The sequence below is a fragment of the Triticum urartu genome, chromosome 2A (genome assembly GCF_056163025.1).
Source record: "Triticum urartu cultivar PI428250 chromosome 2A, HENAU_Tu73, whole genome shotgun sequence".
In the NCBI taxonomy this organism is placed as follows: Eukaryota; Viridiplantae; Streptophyta; class Magnoliopsida; order Poales; family Poaceae; genus Triticum; species Triticum urartu.
The window spans coordinates 715,640,441-715,665,038 of NC_141874.1; the positions used below are offsets into that span (position 1 = coordinate 715,640,441).

At 39.3% G+C, this 24,598-nt stretch overlaps 1 long non-coding RNA gene across 1 annotated transcript; it reads right to left on the bottom strand.

Moving 5' to 3' along the window:
- Nucleotides 1-4,169: 4,169 nt before the first annotated feature.
- Nucleotides 4,170-7,559, bottom strand: LOC125534260 (uncharacterized). Its single transcript, XR_015615266.1, has 5 exons — nucleotides 7,383-7,559; nucleotides 6,667-6,801; nucleotides 6,481-6,575; nucleotides 6,341-6,410; nucleotides 4,170-6,243 (listed from the first exon to the last, which is right to left on the bottom strand). It is a non-coding gene; the product is annotated as an uncharacterized LOC125534260 (long non-coding RNA).
- Between the last annotated feature and the right edge of the window lie 17,039 nt (nucleotides 7,560-24,598).

Below are 24,598 nucleotides of genomic sequence, written 5' to 3' on the forward strand. Positions count from 1 at the left end.
GCTGGTGCCAGTTCCAGGAACCGAAAGTAGCCCAGCGCTATGTATAGCCCGGGCTCCATTTCGGCTCTACGAGACAGCGACGTCCTATACATTGGAAAAACAAAAGGTGACGTTCTGGGATAGGCAATGGACCAACGGGGAGATTAAAGGTGAGGGCAACGAGACCTTGTGCAGTGAAAAAAACAAAAGAACAATAGCGATTACATGACCATACAGTTCTGGACCTTTTTTTTTGAGCCGGGGGTTCTGGACTTCTAGGAAGTTGACGATGGCACAAGAAACATTATGGATATATGACCATCTGAGCCCAGTGTGGACAAATTGTGTATGTATGTCTTGTTGAAGAATTTTTAGAAGTTTTACCAACATAACCAGTTAGATATTTCAATATAAGGAAATGCATGCATCCAACTATAGCTAGACGGCTTCTTTTTTTACCAAAGAACCCACGTCTATTATAAAAAGCTCACTGGCAAAATAAAACATTCCCAAGGATAATAAAAATTACATCGAGGTCCATAAACAACGAACGACCTCTACAGCCGGAGTCGGTCTGGCCTTGTCGATGGCTACCGGGAAGACTTCATGCACGTGCCCCCAAGGACCGCGTCCTGGAGCCGTAATCATCGTCGTTGAATCATTGAATAGAGCCAAAGCATTCTCCAACAGATCGAAACTCTGATCTCACTACCCCAAGGAGACGTTGGGAATCTACGACATAACTCCTTTGACTCCGTCTTGGCAGACAAAGTTGAAGAGGATTGCAGCTCAGAAGACCACCTCGGAGAAGAAGCGGCACCATCTGCCGGAATGTCGCCCCCTGCAAGGATAAAAAATATATAACCTAAACTGCTAGTTGGAACCAAAGGCATCGGGATTCTCCTGCCCCATCATCTGCTGTTGGAGCGACATGCAGATGGGAGGCAAATCTACTAGCTCATTGGTGGAGCCTCGAGGGGACGAGTTCGCCCTAGTCGGGGAAGGGAAAGAAGTCGATGCGATATATTCTCAATATATATTCATGTCAAAGATAACCAAACTAAACCCTTTTCCTTTTCATAATTCAAACATAGGTGCTTTGAGGTAATAGAACCAATTTTTCAATTACAGAAAGATCCCAGAAGAAGACATGTCAATGTTAGACTCCTATGTGTTCTTGTATATTTCCATCAAGTGTAAGAAAATGAATCTATTACTTGTTTTGTGGCCTTTTCGGAGCACAACAAAGGTTTCCTTCCACAATACTACAAAGTATTCTTAGTTTATAATAGTAAAAGAGTCCTACTAGAGGGTCCCACCAAGGCCTATGTGGTAGGTCAACAAAAGTCCAAGATAGTCAACAAGATCCAAGTGAGTCAACTGAATCCCTAAGACGGCCAACACAAGTAAGAAAAGTGAAAGATGAGAAGAACGGGTCAAAGGAGCTACTAGCAAAGAAGGCCAAGCCCATAGTAAAAGCATCCATATTGTGGATGGAGGTTTTTCTCCTGTTTTTCATCAAAGAAATGTCTTAAAATGTAGTATCATTAAAACTCTCCTATGTCTAGATGAAAAGGTTGCGGGGGATGATCTTTGACGATTCGTCGGAGGAGGAGGAAAAAGAAGATTATGAAGTCGAGTTGGTTTAGTTGTTTCTTCGAGATAGGATAATGGGTCATGATGGTCTGGTGTGGGATTATATTGCCAATGCAGTATACCCCCTTACTATTTTGACATCAATTTCAGATGCATCGGTCTCTCTGCAACACCGTTGCAAAAGCTGTGGAGAAATATGATCCTGGTTTCAACCGAGGAGGAACGCAATGAGAACATCAAGTGCAAGTCTGTTGTTGAAAATTATAGCAGTTGTGCCAGTCCTTACTTATGATTGTGCCGATGATGTTGTCATTTTATTGATGATTATTTTCACATCGAGATTACGGGCTGTGGATATTTTAGAGTGCTTACTTGATCACACGAGAAAATATGTACTCTAAAATATCCACAGTCCGTAATCTGATTTTTTTCTGCGTAATCACCGCCAGACGGACACTAACAGTAGGTAATTTAGGGCATCTCGGACGCCGACTCTTTGAATGGACTCAATATTTGCTCGGACAGGTCTGAATTCGTCTGCGGACAAGGATAAGGGAGCCGACGATCACCTGTCCCCTCAACATTCGCCCTGTTATTTCGCCGCTGCTATACTTGAGAGTTCTACTGGTTCCAAGAGACATTTCCCTGATGGCCAGACCTCACATTTCCAACATGAACAACACTAACACTGAGTATATAGAGTATAGGGATGTTGACGATGTAAGTGTCTGTTGTAAGAGAGTTTGCGTTGAGAGAGTAGAGGCTGCGGTTTCCCTGATGATGTAAGTGTCTCTTGTAAGAGACATTTCCTGATGGCCATGAACTTTAAACCATTCTATGGTTTTCCTCCATTCGTCCTCAAGCGCAGCTGAATGATGTAGATTTCTTATTGTCTGGCTAGCGTTTGGCTTTTGAAGCTCAGCCTTTGGTGATCTGTAGCAAAGGATTATCTGGCTGTGCTAGCTCCTCGTTGGCTCAGGTGTCAGAAAACATGCATGCTTTGGTTATCTTTTCGATGCTTTGCTGTAAAATCTGGAGGTAGAGTACGTATGGAAAAAAACTGGATGTTCTGTAGTTTCTTGGGAGTAGTCAGCGTCTTGATGTCAGGACTTCCAGGTCTGATCCTTCTATTGGTTCCTCGTGTTAGTACCGCTACTAGTAGGGCATGTCATTCCGGATGATTTTATCACAGGAGAGTAGTTTTAGCTTTCAATTAAACTAAAACTATGAAGTTCCCCCATCAAACTATGTAGCTGAAGACTCCGTAATCCAGATTTCACATTTAACACTGATCAAATTAGCTAATGAACAGCCACAAGACCATAAGATGCATAAACAAAGCATCTTAAAATTCAGGATGGGTGAAGCACGAACAAACAGGCATATATTGCAATGTAACTTGAGTTGAAAGTGTAAAATCAACACGAATTAATCATCAAATTAGCCCAATTGTTTTGCTAGTTGTCAATCAAATTAAAACTAGTAAGTTCCCCAGCAACCAAGCAGATGCAATTGAAGATTCTCTGCCGAACGTTCACTTCTGAGAAATCAAGTCCACAACCAACAAGCCAGAATCATATTTGGCTTGTTTGGGACTACTCCGATTCACCAAAATCAATTTCACTCCACCAAATCCACTTTGGAGCAGTTTCATACAGAAGTCGTAGCACTACCAAAGAGAATATTTGGATTCCATGTAGCTCCAGCTTCGAGAATGGGAAATATGGTGAAAAGGATCTATTTGATTGGATGAGGGGGGGGGGGGGGGGGAACGAAGGGGTATCCACTTAGTGGTGGCATTGGTGGGTAATTTTCCCCCAACTCCAGCTTCTAAAGTTTTTTGGAGCACCCCCTCAAGAGCTTCATAAAAAACTAGAAGTTGTACCCCAGATTCTAGTTTTTTACGAAGCGGCATATCGTAAAGCTACCCCGTTTGGCTTGTGTTTTCTAGAGCAGAGCTGAATTTTAAGGAGCAGAGCAGTCCCAAACAGGCTCTTAGTGAAGATGGCACTAAATTGAAGACATGAGAAAGGTAGCAAGGCAAACTGTTTGTTCAAGTTTCAAATTCAGAACCTTCAATTCTGCATTATTTTAGTTCATAGCAACAATTCCTAACCTCTCTCGGCATATCGAGTCATCAACACTATCCAACTACAAAGTCAGGAACCCACTACTGTTAAGTGTCAACACGGTAATAAATAAGAGAGCCAGCAAAATAGGCGTGATCTTTCTTTATCACCAAATTTCAAAGTCTGCGTATGCCAAAGACTAATTTTTGTGGCATAAGATGAGCCTGAAGAACTCATCAGGAAAATTAACAAACCAAGTGCAATCAAGCGTGACCCCAAAGGAATTCCAGTATATATGGAGATAATTAGAGCTCATGTACATGCAACCTTTACTTCTCCTATAAGGTGATAAATTTGCAAGCTAAAGGCCAAAATTTGATTATCTACTGTACAAACTTTGAGTACGAAAGTAGGACCCTCGTTTGAGACCAAAGGATCTTCCATAATTTACTTATAGCCTTTTGTATATTCACTTGGAGCAAAACTGAGATCAGATTCCATCAAAATTGCATGCAAGTTAGCAGACACCATAAACCAAGTAATATGCTTCAAGAAAGTCAAAAGATTCAGATTTACACACTAACTCCAAGTTGCACCAAAGAGGATGAAGCCACTGAATGCCAGTTCAAACTAAAAGCTGCCACAAAGACCAAATCATCAAGTAATATGCGCCAAAATCACTAATCAGAAGTCAAAACCACCGGGGAAGCAGACAGTCGAGGCTGATGGCTTCACCAAGTCCCTGCACCAACTGACGTTTTGCTATACTTTCCAACTCTACAATCTTGTACTAACACCTCCAACACTGCAAATGCACGAACAACCCAAATAAAAGGCATACTTCAAAAATTCTTCAGAAGAAGTGAAGCATAATTATGAAGTCTAGGTAGAGAGTACTAAGATTTTGAGGTTGTAGGAAACTCTTCCATCCAGAAGCCCTGAACTCTGCGGATCAATTTGAATACTCAGGAAACTGGTTTTCTAACCGACAAAATAGAAAAATACGAAATTAGATCTTCAAACAGATTTTCATGTAGCATGACATGCTCTTATCTTATATGCTCTCAAACTTGATAATATGGTAAAACTGTTCACTTAGGAGACTTGATTGCACAGTCTAATTTGCTAAATTTCATATGCTTAGAAGAGAAAAACCGTATCACAAATGGATATAAAACCAAAGTATCAATGAGTGTGCCCCATCCTTCCCACCGGGAAGCTCTATATATGAGCATCATGTAGACTACTTCCACTTGGCAGCAAGGCATGCTAATAGACACACGAAAAGTTAACCTGTCCATGATGTTTATCTCTTATAACATCTATCTTTGCAAAATAAAAAATGTAGAACAACCAAATGTCATCTATGGAATAAACATATCATAATTTCTTTTTACCAAATCTTAGTTCCATGTCTACCATAATAAATCATCGATCCTCTCATCAAGATGCAGCTAATGCGTCCTAATAAGTCATCTGGAGATAAATTTGCTTGCATGTATCCTAAAGGCCTATTGCCGGCCCTGCTCTTTAGCAGGCACTGGGAGTAGCCGTGGCCACCATAAAAAATTAACTATCACCGATCTGTCCTGAAAAACCATGCCCAACCAAAATAAAAAGAAGAAAGGTAAAACACAACATGAGCTAAATTTTATTTTTATTATCTCATTTTAAAGTGTAAAGCATGGATTGCACAATTGCACACAGAAATTAAGGAGACATATGTCCAGAGCAGGGTCCGTACAGACCTTCTGACCAGCACCGCCGAGCATCAAATAGAGGCAGAAAGAAATCCATGGTATGTACAAAAATTCAGTTGCTAGGTTGCTATATACCATGCTTGATCACACACGTACTACCACACATCAAGTGTCTGCGGTACAATTAAGAAGATAGTTAAGCTGGCAGATCAGGTGGAACGCATGGTGCAAATTTGAATTTTTGGAACAACCATTCGGTTATATAGTTTACTTGCAGTATAAAGCCTTGCCTAAACAGTACTTCATAGATTATAATATGTCAATTTTGAGGTAAGGGGACCACATGGCAAGCAAGATGTCATGGACCAAATTTGAGGAATAGTCTGCTCACACCATTTCAGTGAACAACCGACGAAGTAGAGTGATAATAAGTGGGTGCTTACTTGATCGAGCATCCAGAGTTTCGCCTAGTTTCTTTCACTGGCAGCCATCAGTTCCCTTCTCTTGGAGGCTGAAGGACCTCGTTGAAGGCAGTGTCGAAGACAACCATGGCATTCTGGCAAGGCCAACAACATTAACTTTTGGTTCATTAACAGTACCTTAACTAATCTACCAGCAAACTTTTGGTCAAACAAATGAGAACCAATCCTAATTCCTGGTCTTGATTGCACCTAATGTGTCTCCAAGCTGCATTTGATGTATGCTACAACGCTGGCCTGCTTCCTAAGTTCCTCACCCTGAACAGACGGGGGTGCCTCGGGAATTGAATAAAAACGGTGAAGATAGATCCATTGCGATATTGATTTGGAAGAGAAGCCATGGAGACAGCTCATTGTTCCTATGTCCGGAATTGTTAAAGAATGTAGGATGACATATAAATCATCTCTGTGTGCCACTGACTGTTGGAAAGAAGTTGAAAGAAAGAAAACAAACATGTTCAGCTATTGTTGCTGAAACACCAAGATAGTCTGCGAACTAGGCTCAGTAGTGGCTTACTTCAGCTTTATTTCAAAGAATGTACACCAGCCATCTTCCTCGCTGGTCCCCAACATTGCGGCATGCCACCCTTCGAATAGACAGTAGATGGGTGATTCTTCAACTGAAGATGAAGAAATGAATGAAGAGCAGAAATTTACCTAAGGCATTGGACCCACACCATTCATGGACGGAGCCTCGAGTAACCCTCTTATCCACTTCTCCTGAACGTCTGAACAACACATCGGACGCAAAACTGGGCATACAGAAAATAGTTAATTTAGCCAGGACAAATTAGAGCAGTATAAAAAACCATATCCAAGTGGATACTTTTATTTTCAGCTTACTTTGTTTGTCCCTTTAATTTTCTCTGATGCCTTGTTGCAGGGGCTACACATAAGGATAGTTGCAAACACGGGACACTCCAAAATGGTATTACTGCACAGAAGTAACCCCCCGCCACATACAGCGCGCGGCTGCAGCTGCAAGATCGAAATCCATATAAGATTATCTAACATTCTCAGTCAGTTTACTAACACATCGTATGGCAAAGATGAACCACAGCCAAAAAAGGTGATAATGGGTTCTAACAAATGTCTCTCAATACATCAAGAACAGCTCCAGGATTTGTAACCAAAGATCAACGAAAGAGCTTATAGGGCCCATATCAAATAGATTGATTATTGCAGCTAGCATAGTCAAAATCGAGCAAGCAACATCTAACTGCGCAAACATCATCTCTCAGTTCAGTGAATAAAGCTACAAAACTGGTACATAGATGAGTAAGGAATGAGCTTGCCAGGTTATGTGGCATGAGTGTGGTGAGATGAGATGATAATGACCTACAGGGGAAAAAGGGATGCCCAAAAAAATTCAGTTCATTGGAGCTAAATTTCAGAAAAAGATGAAATACTTGAGTAAAAACCTAAGCACAAAATCTTCGCCTCAGCCTCCTTGGATTTTTGTCAAACACATAGCAAGCATAGATAAAACAGAATCCACAGAAATAAAGCTGGGAATTTGTGGGGATCGATTCAAGAGAGAGAGAGACGGCTGTGGGTACCTGCGAGGCTGCAACAGGGCATACGTTTCATGTGAGCTTAGCTGCAGCGGCCGCCTGCGCTACTCCTGTTGCTGCGCTTACATCAGTTAAACTAGCAGCATTTTGTGGCGGCACAACTTGAATTAGGATAACACAAAGCAAGGCTACAAAAAACATTTGAACTCGAATTACAATAGAACATAGCAGGTCAGCGAAAATGAATAGATGTATCTGTGGGAAAGAGAAACAGAGCAAGAGACAACGAGAACATAACGATTTTAACTGATTCCGACTCACTGCTAGCATGGTCTGGGCTTAAATTAAATCTGCAATCACAGGGAGGGAAGAAGCAAATAACCTAAATCAAAGACATGAATAAGTAGCTACATGAAATAAAAATAAGTGGTAAGAGTCAAAACTGGAGTGTAGTCTTTTTTGGTTGTAGGATGCGACATTAGTTTGAATCTCCATTGTTGCACCTTTGCAGATAAATATGGATTCAAAATATTGCCCAGTAACATAATTTTAAAGGATGACAAAGTTACGATGAATTGGAAAATAGTAGATTTAGAAAAGCTACAACTCAGCAACAGGTTGTACTTGAATTCATCAACTACGACCTGCAACGAGCAAGATATCTTTCAGTAAGTCAGTGAAGCTCAGCTAAAGCATGTGTCAAACAAAGAGGAGGTAAAGGGTAAATAAGCATGTCTCGGTTGGGGTAGAGATGACGAGTTACAACACTGGTTCCAAAATGCAATTATCCAAGCCGGTATCTGTAATAGTTGAGAATTACCGACCAAGGATAGGGAAAACCATGCAATTATCCAAGCTGGTATCTGCAATAGTTGAGAATTACCGACCAAGGATAGGGAAAATCTTCTGCAACAGTTGAGAATTACTGATCAAGGATAGGGAAAACCTTCGGCAACAGTTGAGAATTACCGACCAAGGATAGAGAAAAACTAATGTCTGGGGAGTTTATTATTGAATAAGAAAGGTCAAAAAGGTCAAGCGGCTGAAAGAGAACCACACAGGCAAAATAGGACTACCTACTAGGCCGTATAATTCCAACTTCTGGAGAACCACCAACAAATCCGAATCAGAATTGTCGAGGAGAGGAGGAAATTAAATGCAAAGAGTAATGATCTCCAAACATAGATCACCGAGACGATAGGTGCCCCCGCTAAGCCATATAACCCCCAATTTCTAGAAAACCACCACTAAATGCAAATTAGAATTGTGAGATTAAAGATGAGTTGTGGAGGGGAAGAAATTAAAATAGAGAAAATAATGATCATCCAAACACAGACCATCAAGAAGATAAGTCACCCCTGCCCTAACCATATAATCCCATATTTTAGAGAAACGACCAATAATAATTATAATCCAAATCAGAATCTTTGGAGACTAAATTACTGTACTGAGCAAGCGAAGAAGTTAAATCAAGAGGGGTTGAGAATTTGCGATCATCCGAAGATTCAGAGGGACCAAAAAACTTCAGTTCAACAACAAAACATCATCCGATAAGATTTGAGAAAAAAACTAATGAACTGTAATGATTCAAATTAGCAAGTCCAAACCTTCGCCCTTGGACTCATCTTTGCATAAGTACTATCCTACTGCTACTACTGCATCTAAATGAGCACAAACACATAATAAAAACGTGACCAGCTGCTCCAACAAGGCACACATACCACATAAATTTCAATCCTCCCATGATGATCTTGTACTCGTAACATTCTTAGGGAGGGCTAGCAAAATCGTCAAAGTCTACCAACTACGATCCATTTGTATCATCTCCATGCTCATATCCATATGGGGCACATACAAGCTACTAAGCTTAGGTCAAAATATCACAAATCCAATTGCTCAAGTTATCTCAAACCTAGGATCTAATTAGTAATATCCAAGATGATCCAATAGTCCACCAATACCGCATTCATGCTAATTCAGGATGATCATGCTACACCCTAAAGTTCTCCGGTTTCAAGCTCATGTCAAAATATCACAAATCCAAGTGCCCGATCTCAAGTTTAACTCCGACCTAGAATTCAAGCAGATATATCACTGAACCTAACACAAACAACATTTCTATTACTCCAATATCTTTTTTCTTCCTACTAATTAAATCCAAGATGATGTAATAATAGTCCATCGATTTTCACAATCGTGCTGATCATATTACACTCGTATAAATCCAATATATCTTCGATTGATCATACTACACACTAAGTTCTCCAGTTTCAATCTCTAAAGGTGTGAATCTATTACAAATCATAACTATGATCCAACCAAGCCCACTATCATGGTTATCTAAGTCCAGTATAAAGCAAGCTTCCACTGGATGAGTACAGATCCAAAAATTATAAGTTATTTATCCATCAGATTTTTCCAAGATCACAATCACCAAAGTAAATCCAAATTGTTCCAAGGTTATTAAAGATCTATTTATCCACCAATATAATATCAATCCATAAGTACTACCATCCTCCTAATACTGCATCTCAAGGAGCACAAACACATAATAAAGGCAAGATCAACTGCTCCAACAAGGCTCGTACCACTGAAATTGTCATCTATTCTAATTAATCCAAATTATACTCCCATGATGATCTTGTACCCGTAACATTCTTGGGGAGGGCTAGCAAAATCATCAAAGTCTACCAACTACGAACAATTTCTATTATCTCCATGCTCATATCCACATGGGGCACATACAAACTACTAAGCTTAGGTCAAAATATCACATATCCAAGTGTCTCAAGTTATCTCCAACCTAGAATCCAACTAGTAATTTCCAAGATCATTTAATAGTCCACAAATACCAAATTCTTCCTAATCATAAATCCAATACGTCTCTGGTTGATCATGCTACACCCTAAAGTTCTCCAGTTTCAAGCTCATATCAAAATATAACAAATCCAAGTGCCCAATCTCAATTTTAACTCCAACCAAGAATCCAAGCAGATATATCATTGAACCGAACACAAACAACATTTCTATTACTCCAATAGCTTTGTTTTCTTCCTACTAGTATAATCCAAGATGATGTAATAGTCCACCAGTTTTCACAATCATGTTGATCATATTACACTCGTACAAATCCAATATATCTTCGATTCATTATACGACGCCCTGAAGTTCTCTAGTTTCAATCTCTAAAGGTGTGCATCTAGTACAAATCATAACTATGATCCAACAAAGCCCACTATAGGTCCAAAAATTAGAGGTTATTTATCCACCAATTTTTTTCAAGATCACAACCACATAAGTAAATCCACATTGTTCTAAGGTTATTAAAAATCTATTTACTCACCAATATAATATCACTTCGTAAGTGATACCCTCCTCCTACTTCACCTAAAGGAGAGCAAACACATAATAAAAGCAAGATCAGCTGCTCCAACAAAGCTCATACCACTGAAATTGTCATCTAATTAATTCAAATCATCCTCCCATGAAGATCTTGTACTCGTAACATTCTTGGGGAGGGCTGCTTCGTCTTGAGCTTGCGTTGGTTTTCCCCGAAGAGGAAGGGATGATGCAGCAGAGTAGCGTAAGTATTTCCCTCAGTTTTTGAGAACCAAGGTATCAATCCAGTAGGAGCCCACGCTCAAGTCCCTCGTACCTGCACAAAGCAATAGCTACTCGCAACCAACGCGATTAGGGGTTGTCAATCCCTTCACGGTCACTTACGAGAGTGAGATCTGATAGATATAATATTTTTGGTATTTTTGGTATAAAGATCCAAAGTAAAAAGTAAAAGAAAAGTAAAAAAGCAAAGCAAGATTAAAGTGATGGAGATTGATATGATGAGAATAGACCCGGGGGCCATAGGTTTCACTAGTGGCTTCTCTCAAGAGCATAAGTATTCTATGGTGGGTGAACAAATTACTGTTGAGCAATTGACAAAATTGAGCATAGTTATGAGAATATCTAGGCATGATCATGTATATAGGCATCACGTCCGTGACAAGTCGATCGAAATGATTCTGCATCTACTACTATTACTCCACTCATCGACCACTATCCAGCATGCATCTAGAGTATTAAGTTAAAAATAGAGTAACGCCTTAATCAAGATGACATGATGTAGAGAGATAAATTCATGCAATATGAAATAAACCCCATCTAGTTATCCTCAATGGCAACGATACAATACATGCCTTGCTTCCCCTTTTGTCACTGGGTAAGGACACTGCAAGATCGAACCCAAAGCTAAGCACTTCTCCCATGGCAAGAACTACCAATCTAGTTGGCCAAACCAAACGGATAATTCAAAGAGACTTGCAAAGATAACCAATCATACATAAAAGAATTCAGAGAAGATTCAAATATTATTCATAGATAGACTTGATCATAAACCCACAATTCATCGGTCTCAACAAACACACCGCAAAAAGAAGATTACATCGAATAGATCTCCACAAGAGAGGGGAGAACTTTGTATTGAGATTCAAAGAGAGAGAAGAAGCCATCTAGCTACTAACTATGGACCCGAAGGTCTGAGGTAAACTACTCACACTTCATCGAAGGGGCTAGGATGATGTAGAAGCCCTCCGTGATGACAGCCCTCTTCCGGCGGAGCTCCGGAATAGGCCCTAGGATGGGATCTCGTGGATACAGAAAGTTGCGGCGGTGGAATTAGGTTTTTGGCTCCTCTTCTGATCGTTTGGGGGTACATGTGTTTATATAGGAGGAAGAAGTACGCCGGAGGAGCAACGAGGGCCCACGAGGCAGGGGGCGCGCCCTAGGGGGGGTTCACCCCCCACCCTCGTGACCGCCTCTTTTGTTCCTTGGAGCAGGGTCCAAGTCTCCTGGATCACGTTCGGTGAGAAAATCACGTTCCCGAAGATTTTATTCCGTTTGGACCCCGTTTGATGTTCCGTTTATCCGAAACGCTGAAATAGGCAAAAAAACAACAATTCTGGGCTGGGCCTCCGGTTAATAGGTTAGTACCAAAAATAATATAAAGGTGCAAAATAAAGCCCAATATAGTCCAAAATAGTAGATAATATAGCATGGAGCAATCAAAAATTATAGATACGTTGGAGACGTATCAGGCATCCCCAAGCTTAATTCCTGCTCGTCCTCGAGTAGGTAAATGATAAAAAGAGAATTTTTGATGCGGAGTGCTACTTGGCATAATTTCAATGCAAATCTTCTTAATTGTGGTATGAATATTCAGATTAGAAAGATTCAAGACAAAGGTTTATATTGACATAAAAATAATAATACTTCAAGCATACTAATAAAGCAATTATGTCTTCTCAAAATAACATGGCCAAAGAAAGTTATCCCTACAAAATCATATAGTCTGGCTATGCTCCACCTTCACCACACAAAGTATTCAAATCATGCACAACCCCGATGACAAGCCAAGCAATTGTTTCATACTCTAACTTTTTCAAAACCTTTTCAATCTTCACGCAATACATGAGCGTGAGCCATGGATATAGCACTATAGGTGGAATAGAATGGTGGTTGTGGAGAAGACAAAAAGGAGGGGAAGATAGTCTCACATCAACTAGGCGTATCAACAGGCTATGGAGATGCCCATCAATAGATATCAATGTGAGTGAGTAGGGATTGCCATGCAACAGATGCACTAGAGCTATAAATGTATGAAAGCTCAACAAAAGAAACTAGTGGGTGTGCATCCAACTTTCTTGCTCACGAAGACCTAGGGCAATTTGAGGAAGCCCATTATTGGAATATACAAGCCGAGTTCTATAATGTAAAATTCCCACTAGTATATGAAAGTGACAACATATGAGACTCTCTATATGAAGAACATGGTGCTACTTTGAAGCACAATATATGAGACTCGCTATATCATGGTGCTACTTTGAAGTACAAGTGTGGTAAAAGGATAGTAGCATTGCCCCTTTTTATTTTTTATTTTTTTGGGGCCTTCTTTTTTTCTTTGGCCTTTCTCCTTTTTTTTATTGGGACAATGCTCTATTGAATGATGATCATCACACTTTTATTTATTTACAACTCAATGATTACAACTCGATTCTAAAACAAAGTATGACTCTATATGGATGCCTCTGGCGGTGTACCGGGATATGCAATGAATCAAGAGTGACAAGTATGAAGAAATTATGAACGGTGGCTTTGCCACAAATACTTATGTCAACTACATGATCATGCTAAGCAATATGAAAATGATGAATGTGTCATGATGAACTAGATGGTGGAAAGTTGCATGGCAATATATCTCGGAATGGCTCTGGAAATGCCATAATAGGTAGGTATGGTGGCTGTTTTGAGGAAGGTATATGGTAGGTGTATGATACCAGCGAAAGGTGCGCGGTATTAGAGTGGCTAGCAAAGGTGGAAGGGTGAGAGTGCGTATAATCCATGGACTCAACAATAGTCATAAAGAACTCATATACTTATTGCAAAAATCTAGAAGTTATCAAAGCAAAGTATTACGCGCATGCTCCTAGGGGGATAGATTGGTAGGAAAAGACCATCGCTCGTCCCCGACCGCCACTCATAAGGAAGACAATCAATAAATAAATCATGCTCCGACTTCATAACATAACGGTTCACCATACGTGCATGCTACGGGAATCACAAACCTTAACACAAGTATTCTTTAAATTCACAACTACTCAACTAGCATGACTTTAATATTATCACCTCCATATCTCAAAACAATTATCATGCTTCAATCTTTTCTTAGTATTCAACACACTCAAAAGAAAGTTTGACAAATCTTGAATACCAAGCATATTATTATTAAGCAAATTACCATGCTATTAAGAGACTCTCAAAATAATCTAAGTGAAGCATGAGAGATCAATAGTTTCTTTAAAACAAATCCACCACCGTGCTCTAAAAGATCTAAGTGAAGCACATAGAGCAAAATTATAACATTCAAAAGATATAAGTGAAGCACATAGAGCAAAATTATCTAGCTCAAAAGATATAAGTGAAGCACACAGAGCAAAACTACTTAGCTCAAAAGATATAAGTGAAGCACATAGAGCAAAACTACTACGCTCAAAAGATATAAGTGAAGCACATAGAGTATTCTATCAAATTTTAATTCATGTATGGCTCTCTCAAAAGGTGTGCACGGCAAGGATGATTGTGGCATACTAAGACACAAAGACACAAATAATACAATACGCTCCAAGCAAAACACATATCATGTTGGTGAATAAAAATATAGCTCCAAGTAAATTACCGATGGAAGTGGACGAAAGAGGGGATGCCTTCCGGGGCATCCCCAAGCTTTGACTTTTTGGTGTCCTTGGATTATCTTGGGGGTGCCATGGGCATCCCCAAGCTTAGACTCTTTCCACTCCTTGTTCCATTATCCATCAAAAGAATTCACCCAAAACTTGAAAACTTCACAACACAAAACTCAAAATAGAAAACTCGTGAGCTCCGTTAGCGAAAGAAAACAAAAGACCATATCAAGGTACTGTAATGAAATCATTCTTTATTTATATTGGTGTTAAACCTACTGTATTCCAACTTCTCTATGGATTATAAACTATTTTATTAGCCATAGATTCATCAAAATAAGCAAACAACACACGAAAAACAGAATCTGTCAAAAACAGAACAGTCTGTAGTAATCTGTAGCTAGCGCAAGATCTGGAACCCCAAAAATTCTAAAATAAATTGCTGGACGTGAGGAATTTATCTATTAATCATCTTCAAAAATAATTAACTAAATAGCACTCTTCAAATAAAAATGACAGCAATTCTCGTGAGCGCTAAAGTTTCTGTTTTTTACAGCAAGTTCAACAAGACTTTCCCCAAGTCTTCCCAACGGTTGTACTTGGCACAAACACTAATTGAACACAAAAAACACAATCAAAACAGAGGCTAAATAATTTATTTGTTACTAAGCAGGAGCAAAAAGCAAGGAATAAAAATAAAATTGGGTTGCCTCCCAACAAGCGCTATCGTTTAACGCCCCTAGCTAGGCATAAAAGCGAGGATAGATCTAGGTATTGCCATCTTGATTCTTAATTCTTTTAGTGATGTTATTCTCGAATCCGGGAGGTTCCTTACGTTTCCCTTCATATTCAGAGATCTTGAGATCTAAAGAATCCAACCGCTTATTGCAAAGAGTAATTAACATATTCATGCGGTGAAGATTTCCGCTAATGCTCTTAAGAGGTTCAAGAGATTTTTGTAAAATCTTAGTTACTTCGCAAATTTTCTCAAAAACTTGCGTTTCCTCTTGGGTATGATGGGGCCCCTTTTGTTGAGGTAAAGTTCCTACTATACCTTCCATAATTTCATGTGCGATACTGGGATCAATTTCAATAAAATTGCCTTTGGCAACACAATCCAAAAGTTGTCTATGAGATATATTAAGCCCAACATAAAAATTGCAAAGCAAAATTCTGAAATTTACTTCTAGGGTGCATTTACGATAAGATTCCATTATTCTAAACCAAGCATCCTTTAAGTTTTCTCCTTGATTTTGTTTGAAGTGAAGGACTTCAAACTTGGGAGACATAGGAGCAGAAAGAGGACTAGTCATGACGACAAGCAAACAAACTAGCACGCGAGCAAACAAGAGGCAAATAGAGAGGGAGGATAGAGAGAGAGGGCGAATAAAATGGCAAGGGTGAATTGGGGGGAGAGGAAAACGAGAGGCAAATGGCAAATAATGTAATGCGAGAGATAGGGATTGTGATGGGTACTTGGTATGTTGACTTTTTGCGTACTCCCCAGCAACGGCGCCAGAAATCCTTCTTGCTACGTCTTGAGCTTGCGTTGGTTTTCCCTGAAGAGGAAGGGATGATGCAGCAGAGTAGCGTAAGTATTTCCCTCAGTTTTTGAGAACCAAGGTATCAATCCAGTAGGAGCCCACGCTCAAGTCTCTCGTACATGCACAAAGCGATAGCTACTCGCAACCAACACGATTAGGGGTTGTCAATCCCTTCACGGTCACTTATGAGAGTGACATCTGATAGATATAATATTTTTTGGTATTTTTGGTATAAATATGCAAAGCAAAAAGTAAAAGCAAAGTAAAAAGCAAAGCAAGATTAAAGTGATGGAGATTGATATGATGAGAATATACCTGGGGGGCATAGGTTTCACTAGTGGCTTCTCTCAAGAGCATAAGTATTCTATGGTGGGTGAACAAATTACTGTTGAGCAATTGACAGAATTGAGCATAGTTATGAGAATATCTAGGCATGATCATGTATATAGGCATCACGTCCGTGACAAGTAGATCAAAACGATTCTGCATCTACTACTATTACTCCACTCATCGACCGCTATCCAGCATGCATCTAGAGTATTAAGTTCAAAACAGAGTAACGCCTTAAGCAAGATGACATGATGCAGAGAGATAAATTCATGCAATATGAAATAAACCCCATCTTGTTATCCTCAATGGCAACGATACAATACATGCCTTGCTGCCCCTTCTGTCACTGGGTAAGGACACCGCAAGATCGAACCCAAAGCTAAGCACTTCTCCCATGGCAAGAACTACCATCTAGTTGGCCAAAACAAATGGATAATTCGAAGAGACTTGCAAAGATAACCAATCATACATAAAAGAATTCAGAGAAGATTCAAATATTATTTATAGATAGACTTGATCATAAACCCACAATTCATCGGTCTCAACAAACACACCGCAAAAAGAAGATTACATCGAATAGATCTCCACAAGAGAGGGGAGAACTTTGTATTGAGATTCAAAGAGAGAGAAGAAGCCATCTAGCTACTAACTATGGACCCGAAGGTCTGAGGTAAACTACTCACACTTCATCGGAGGGGCTAGGATGATGTAGAAGCCCTCGGTGATGACGGCCCTCTTCCGGCGGAGCTCCCGAACAGGCCCCAAGATGGGATCTCATGGATACAGAAAGTTGTGGCGGTGGAATTAGGTTTTTGTCTCCTCTTCTGATCGTTTGGGGGTATGTGTGTATATATAGGAGGAAGAAGTACGCAGGAGGAGCAACGAGGGGCCCACGAGGCAGGGGGCGCGCCCTAGGGGGGCGCCCCCACCCTCGTGACCACCTCTTTTGTTCCTTGGAGTAGGGTCGAAGTCTCCTGGATCACGTTCGGTGAGAAAATCACGTTCCCGAAGATTTTATTCTGTTTGGACTCCGTTTGATATTCCGTTTATCCGAAACACTGAAATAGGCAAAAAAACAGCAATTCTGGGCTGGGCCTCCGGTAATAGGTTAGTCCTAAAAATAATATAAAAGTGGAAAATAAAGCCCAATATAGTCCAAAATAGTAGATAATATAGCATGAAGCAATCAAAAATTATAGATACGTTGGAGACGTATCAAGGGCTAGCAACATCATCAGTCTACCAACTAGCAATCTGTTTGTATCATCTTCATGCTCATGCCCATATGGGCACATACAAGCTACTAAGATTAGGTCAAAATATCACAAATCCAGGCGCTCAAGTTATCTCCAACCTATAATCCAACTCATAATATCCAAGATGATACACTAGTCCACCAATACCACATTCAAGCTAATCATACTATGCCTACATAAATCCAATATGTCTCAGGTTGATCATGCAACACCTTAAAGTTCTTGAGTTTCAAGCTCATGTGAAAATATCACAAATCCAAGTTCCTAATCTCAAATTTAACTCCGACCTAAAATACATGCAAATATATCATTGAACCTAACACAAACAACATTTCTATTACTTGATATCTTTGTTTTCTTTCAACTATTTCAATCCAAGATGATGTAATAGTCCATCAATTTTCACAATCATGTTGAACATATTATACTCATATAAATCCAATATATCTCCAATTGATCATACTGCACCCTAAAGTTCTCCAGTTTCAATTTCTAAAGGTGTGCATCTAGTACAAATCATAACTATGATCCAACCAAGCCCAGTACCATGGTTATCTAAGTCCAGTATAAAGCAAGCTTCCACTAGATGACAATAGATTCAAAAATTAAAAGTTATTTATCAACCAGATTTGTTTCAAGATCACAATCACCTAAGTAAATCCAAACTCTTCCAAGGTTATTGAAGATCTATTTATCCACCAATATAATATCACTTCGTAAGTCCTACCATCCTCCTACTACTGCATCTAAAGGAGCACAAACACATAATAAAACCAAGATCAACTGCTCCAACAAGGCTCATACCACCGAAATTGTCATCTATTCTAATTAATCCAAATCATCCTCCCATGATGATCTTGTACTCGTAACATTCTTGGGGATGGCTAGTAAAATCATCAAAGTCTAGCAACTATGATCCATTTGTATCATCTTCATACTCATGTCCATATGGGGCACATACAAGTTACTAAGCTTAGGTCAAAATATCACAAATCGAAGTGCTCAAGTTATCTCCAACCTATAATCCAACTAGTAATATCGAAGATGTTCCAATAGTCCACCGATACCACACTCATGCTAATCATACTATACCTATATACATCCAAAATATCTCAGGGACCATGCTACACCCTAAAGTTCTCCAAATCCAAGCTCATGTGAAAATATCACAAACCCAAGTGCCCAATCTCAAGTTTAACTCCGACCTAGAATCCAAGCAGATATATCATTGAACAACATTTCTATTACTCCAATATATTTGTTTTCTTTCTACCATTTCAATCCAGGATGATGTAATAGTCCATCAATTTCCACAATCTTGTTGATCACATTATACTCATATAAATCCAATATATCTCCAATTGATCATAATACACCCTAAAGTTCCCAACTTTCAATCTCTAAAGGTGCACATCTAGTACAAATCATAACTATGATCCAACCAAGCCCACTATCATGGTTATGCAAGTCTAGTATAAAGCATGCTTCCACTGAATGACTATAGATCCAAAAATTAGAAATTATTTATCCACCAGATTTTTTTCGAGATCACAATCACCTAAGTAAATCCAAACTATTCCAAGGTTATTAAAATTATCCACCAATATAATATCACTTTATACTCCTCCTACTACTGCAGATAAAGGAGCACAAACACATAATAAAAGCAAGATCAGCTTCCTCAAAAAGGCTCATACCACTGAAATTGTCATCTATTATAATTAATCCAAATCAACCTCCCATGATCTTTACTCGTAACATTCTTGGGAGACTAGCAAAACCATCAAAGTCTACCAACTACGACCCGTTTGTATCATCTCCATGCTCATATGGAGCACATACTAGCTACTAAGATTAGGTCAAAATATCACAAATCCAAGTGCTCAACTTATCTTCAACCTAGAATCAAACTAGTAATATCCAAGACCATCCAATAGTCCACCAATACCGCATTCATGCTAATCATTAGTATTATATATAAATCCAATACATCTCAGGTTGATCATGCTACATCCTAAAGTTCTCCAGTTTCAGGCTCATGTCAAAATATCACTAATCCAACTGCCCATTCTGAAGTTTAACTCCGACCTAGAATCCAAACAGATATGTCAATGAACCTAACACAAACAACATTTCTATTACTCCAATATATTTTTTTACTTCCTACTATTTCAATCCAAGATGATGTAATAGTCAATCAATTTTCATGAGAACATATTACACTCATATAAATCAAATATATCTCTGATTGATCATACTACACCCTAAAGTTCTCCGGTTTCAATTCTAAGGGTGTGAATATAGTAATAATCATAATTATGAGCCAACCATCTTCTCGCCATCCCCAATCGCCATCCCCTCAACGCTTGGCTCCAAGTACAATGAATGACGCCAATGACAGTCCGCTCCCAACAACGTTTTCATCACTTCCGCCATAACTCATGTGCAATCCGCTCCTTGCCAGTCCAACCGGCATCCCTTACCTGGCTTCGGGTTGCTATGTGCGATGCCTCAATCCCACATCTCATGTTTCCCTGCTGGGTGCCGCCATAGCCACACAGGCAGTCGGCACCGCAATGGCTAACCCACGAGACACAGCCCGAGAGCACGACGTTACCTACTGCCAAGGCCAAGGACGCACGGCGGGAGAATGTGTGATGCCGGATCAAGTTAGTGGCACGGAAGCCGCAAACAAGGGAAGGACACCAAGCTGAATTTGGCAGGAAATGAACAATGCACGAGAGGTGTGGGAGAGGGTGAGAACTCTATCAGCCGCATCGGGCTTTGCGCCAAGCCGTTGCGGCAATGTCGATCTTCAGGCAATCGAGTAAAGCTTCTCATGTGCTATCTCATCACTCCTGTGAAACTACCCCGGCCTCCACTGGATTACTATAGATCAAAAATTAGAAGTTATTTATCCACTAGATTATTTTTCAAGATCACAATCACATAAGTAGATCCAAAAATCTATTTATTCACCAATATAATATCACTTCAAAGTGATACCGTCCTCCTACTATTGCATCTAAAGGAGCACAAACACATGATAAAAGCAAGATCAGCTGCTCCAACAAGGCTCATACCATTCAAATTTTCATCTATACTAATTAATCTAAACCATCCTCTCACGATGATCTTGTACTCGTAACATTCTTGGGGAGGGCTAGCAAAATCATCAAAGTCTACCAATTATAGTCCGTTTGTATCATCTTCATGCTCATGTCTATATGAGGCACATACAAGCTACTAAGCTTAGGTCAAAATATCACAAATCCAAGTGCTCAAGTTATCTCAAACCTATAATCCAACTAGTAATATCCAAGATGATCCAATAGTCCACCAATACCACATTCATGCTAATCGTATTATACCTATATAAATCCAATACATCTCAGGTTGATCATGCTACACTCTAATGCTCTCTAGTTCCAAGCTCATGTCAAAATATCACAAATCCAAGTGCCCAATCTCAAGTTTAACTCCAACCTAGAATCCAAGCAAATATATCATTGAACCTAACACAAACAACATTTCTATTACTCCAATATCTTTGTTTTCTTTCTACTATTTCAATCCAAGATGATGTAATAGTCCATCAATTTTCACAATCTTTCTCATCTCATATTATACTCGTATAAATCCAATATATCTCCGATTGATCATGCTACACCCTAAAGTTCTCCAGTTTCAGTCTCTAAAGGTGTGCATCTAGTAGTAATCATAACTATGATCCAACCAAGCCCACAATCATGGTTATCTAAGTCTAGTATAAAGCAAGCTTCCACCGGATGACTATAGATCCAAAAATTAGAAGTTATTTATCCATTAGATTTTTTTCAACATCACAATCACCTAAGTAAATCCGAACAATTCCAAGGTTATTTAAGATCTATTTATCCACCGGTATAATATCACTTCATAAGTACTACCATCCTCCTCCTACTTCATATAAAGGAGCACAACCACATAATAAAAGCAACATCAGCTCCTCCAACAAGTCTCATACCACTAAAATTGTCATATGTTCTAATTAATCCAAATCATCCTCCCATGATCTTGTACTCGTAACATCCTTGGGGAGGGCCAAGTCTACCAACTCCGATCCATTTGTATCATCTCCATTCTCATATCCATATGGGGCACATACAAGCTACTATGCTTAGGTCAAAATACCAAAAATCCAAGTGCTCGAGTTATCTCTAACCTAGAATCCAAGTAGTAATATCCAAGATGATCTAATAGTCCACCAATACCGCAATCATGCTAATCATACTATACCTATATAAATTCAATATATCTCAGGTTGATCATGCTACACCATAAAGTTCTCCAGTTTAAAGCTCATGTCAAAATAACAGAAATCCAAGTGCCCAATCTCGAGTTTAACTCCAACCTAGAATCCAAGCAGATATATCATTGAACCTAACACAAACAACATTTCTATTACTCCAATATCTTTGTTTTCTTTCTACTATTTCAATCCAAGATGATCTAATGGTCGATCAATTTTCACAGTCATCCTAATCATATTACACTCATATAAATCGAATATATCTCTGATTGATCATACTACACCCTAAAGTTCTCCAATTTCAATCTCTAAAGGTGTGAATCTAGTAGTAATCATAACTATGATCCAACCATCTGCCCACCTTCCCCAATCGCCATCCCCTCGACGCTTGGCTCCAAGTACAATGAATGACGGAAATGACAGTCCACCCCAACAACCGTTTTCATCCCTTCCGCCATACCTCATGTGCAATCCGCTCACTACCAATCCGACCGGCATCCTTTGCCTAGCTTCGGGTTGCTATGTGCGATGCTTCAATCTAACATCTCATTTTTCCCAGCTGGCGCCACCATAGCCACACAGGCAGTCGGCACCGCAATGGCTAACCCACAAGACACAGTCCGAGAGCATGATGTTACCTACCACCAAGGCCAAGGATGCATGGTTGGAGAACGTGTGATGCCGGATCAAGTCAGTGGCCCGGAAACCGCAAACAAGCGAAGGACACCAAGCCAAATTGGCGGGAAATGAACAATGCACGAGAGATGTGGGAGAGGGTGAAAACCCTGTCAGCCACATCCGGCTTTGCACCAAGCCGTTGTGCCAATGTTGATCTTCAGGTGATCGAGTAAAGCTTCTCATGTGCTTTCTCATCACTCCTCTGCAACTACCTCAGCCTACACTGGATTACTATAGATCCAAAACTTCGAAGTTATTTATCCACCAGATTTGTTTTCAAGATCACAATCATCTGAGTAAATCCAAACAGTTCCAAGGTTATTAAAGAAATATTTATCCACCAATATAATATCACGTCATAACCACTATCCTCCTACTACTACATCTAAAGGAGCACAAACACATAATAAAAGCAAGACCAACTGCTCCAATAAGGCTCGTACCACTAAAATCATCATCTATTCTAATTAATCTAAACCATCCCCCCATATGATCTTGTACTCATAACATTTTTGAGGAGTGCTGGCAAAATCATCAAAGTATACCAACTACAATCCGTTTGTATCATCTCCATGCTCATATCCATATGGGGCACATACAAGCAACTAAGCTTAGGTTAAAATATGACAAATCCATGTGCTCAAGTTATCTCCAACCTAGAATCCAACTAGTAATATCCAAGATATCCAATCCACCAATACCGCATTCATGCTAATCATACTATACCTATATAAATCCAATACATCTCAGGTTGGTCATGCTACACCCTAAAGTTCTCCACTTTCAACCTCATGTCAAAATATCACAAATCCAAGTGTCCAATCTCAAGTTTAACTCTGACCTAGAATCCAAGTAGATATATCATTGAACCTAACACAAACAACATTTCTATTACTCCCATATCTTTGTTTTCTTCCATCAATTTGCACAATCATGCTGATCATATTATATTCATATAATCCAATATATCTCTGATTGATCATACTACACCCTGAAGTTTTATAGTTTCAATCTATAAAGGTGTCCATATAGTACAAATCATAACTATGATCCAACAAAGCCCACTATCATGGTTATCTAAGTCCAGTGTAAAGCAAGTTTCCACTGGATGACTATAGATCCAAAAATTAGAAGTTAATTATCCACAAGATATTTTTTCAAGATCACAATCATCTAAGTAAATCCAAACTGTTCCAAGGTTATTAAAGATCTATTTTATCCACCAATATAATATCAGTTCATACGTCCTACCCTCCTCCTACTACTGCATCTAAAGGAGCACAAACACATAATAAAAGCAACATCAGCTGCTCCAACAAGGCTCGTACCACTGAAATTGTCATCTATTTTAATTAATCCAAATCATCCTCCCATGATGATCTTGTACTCGTAACATTCTTGGGGAGGGCTATCAAAATCATAAAAGTCTACCAACTACGATCTGTTTGTATCATCTTCATGCTCATGTCCATATGGGACACATACAAGCTACTAAGCTTAGGTCAAAATATCACAAATCCTCAAGTTATTTTTAACCTAGAATCCAACTAGTAATATCCAAGATGATCCAATAGTCTACCAATACCGCATTCATGCTAATCATACTATACCTATATAAATTCAATATATCTCAAGTTGATCATGCTAAAGTCTCCAGTTTCAAGCTCTTGTGAAAATATCACAAATCCAAGTGCCCAATCTCAAGTTTAACTCCAACCTAGAATCCAAGCTGGTGTATCATTGAACCTAACACAAGCAACTTTTCTATTACACCAATATCTTTGTTTTCTTCCTACTAATTCAGTCCAAGATGATGTAATAGTTCATCAATTTTGACAATCATTCTGAACATATTACACATTTAAATCCAATATATCTCTGATTGACTATGGACAGGGGTGCGAGGAAGCTTGTTGTTTGTTCTTGTTGT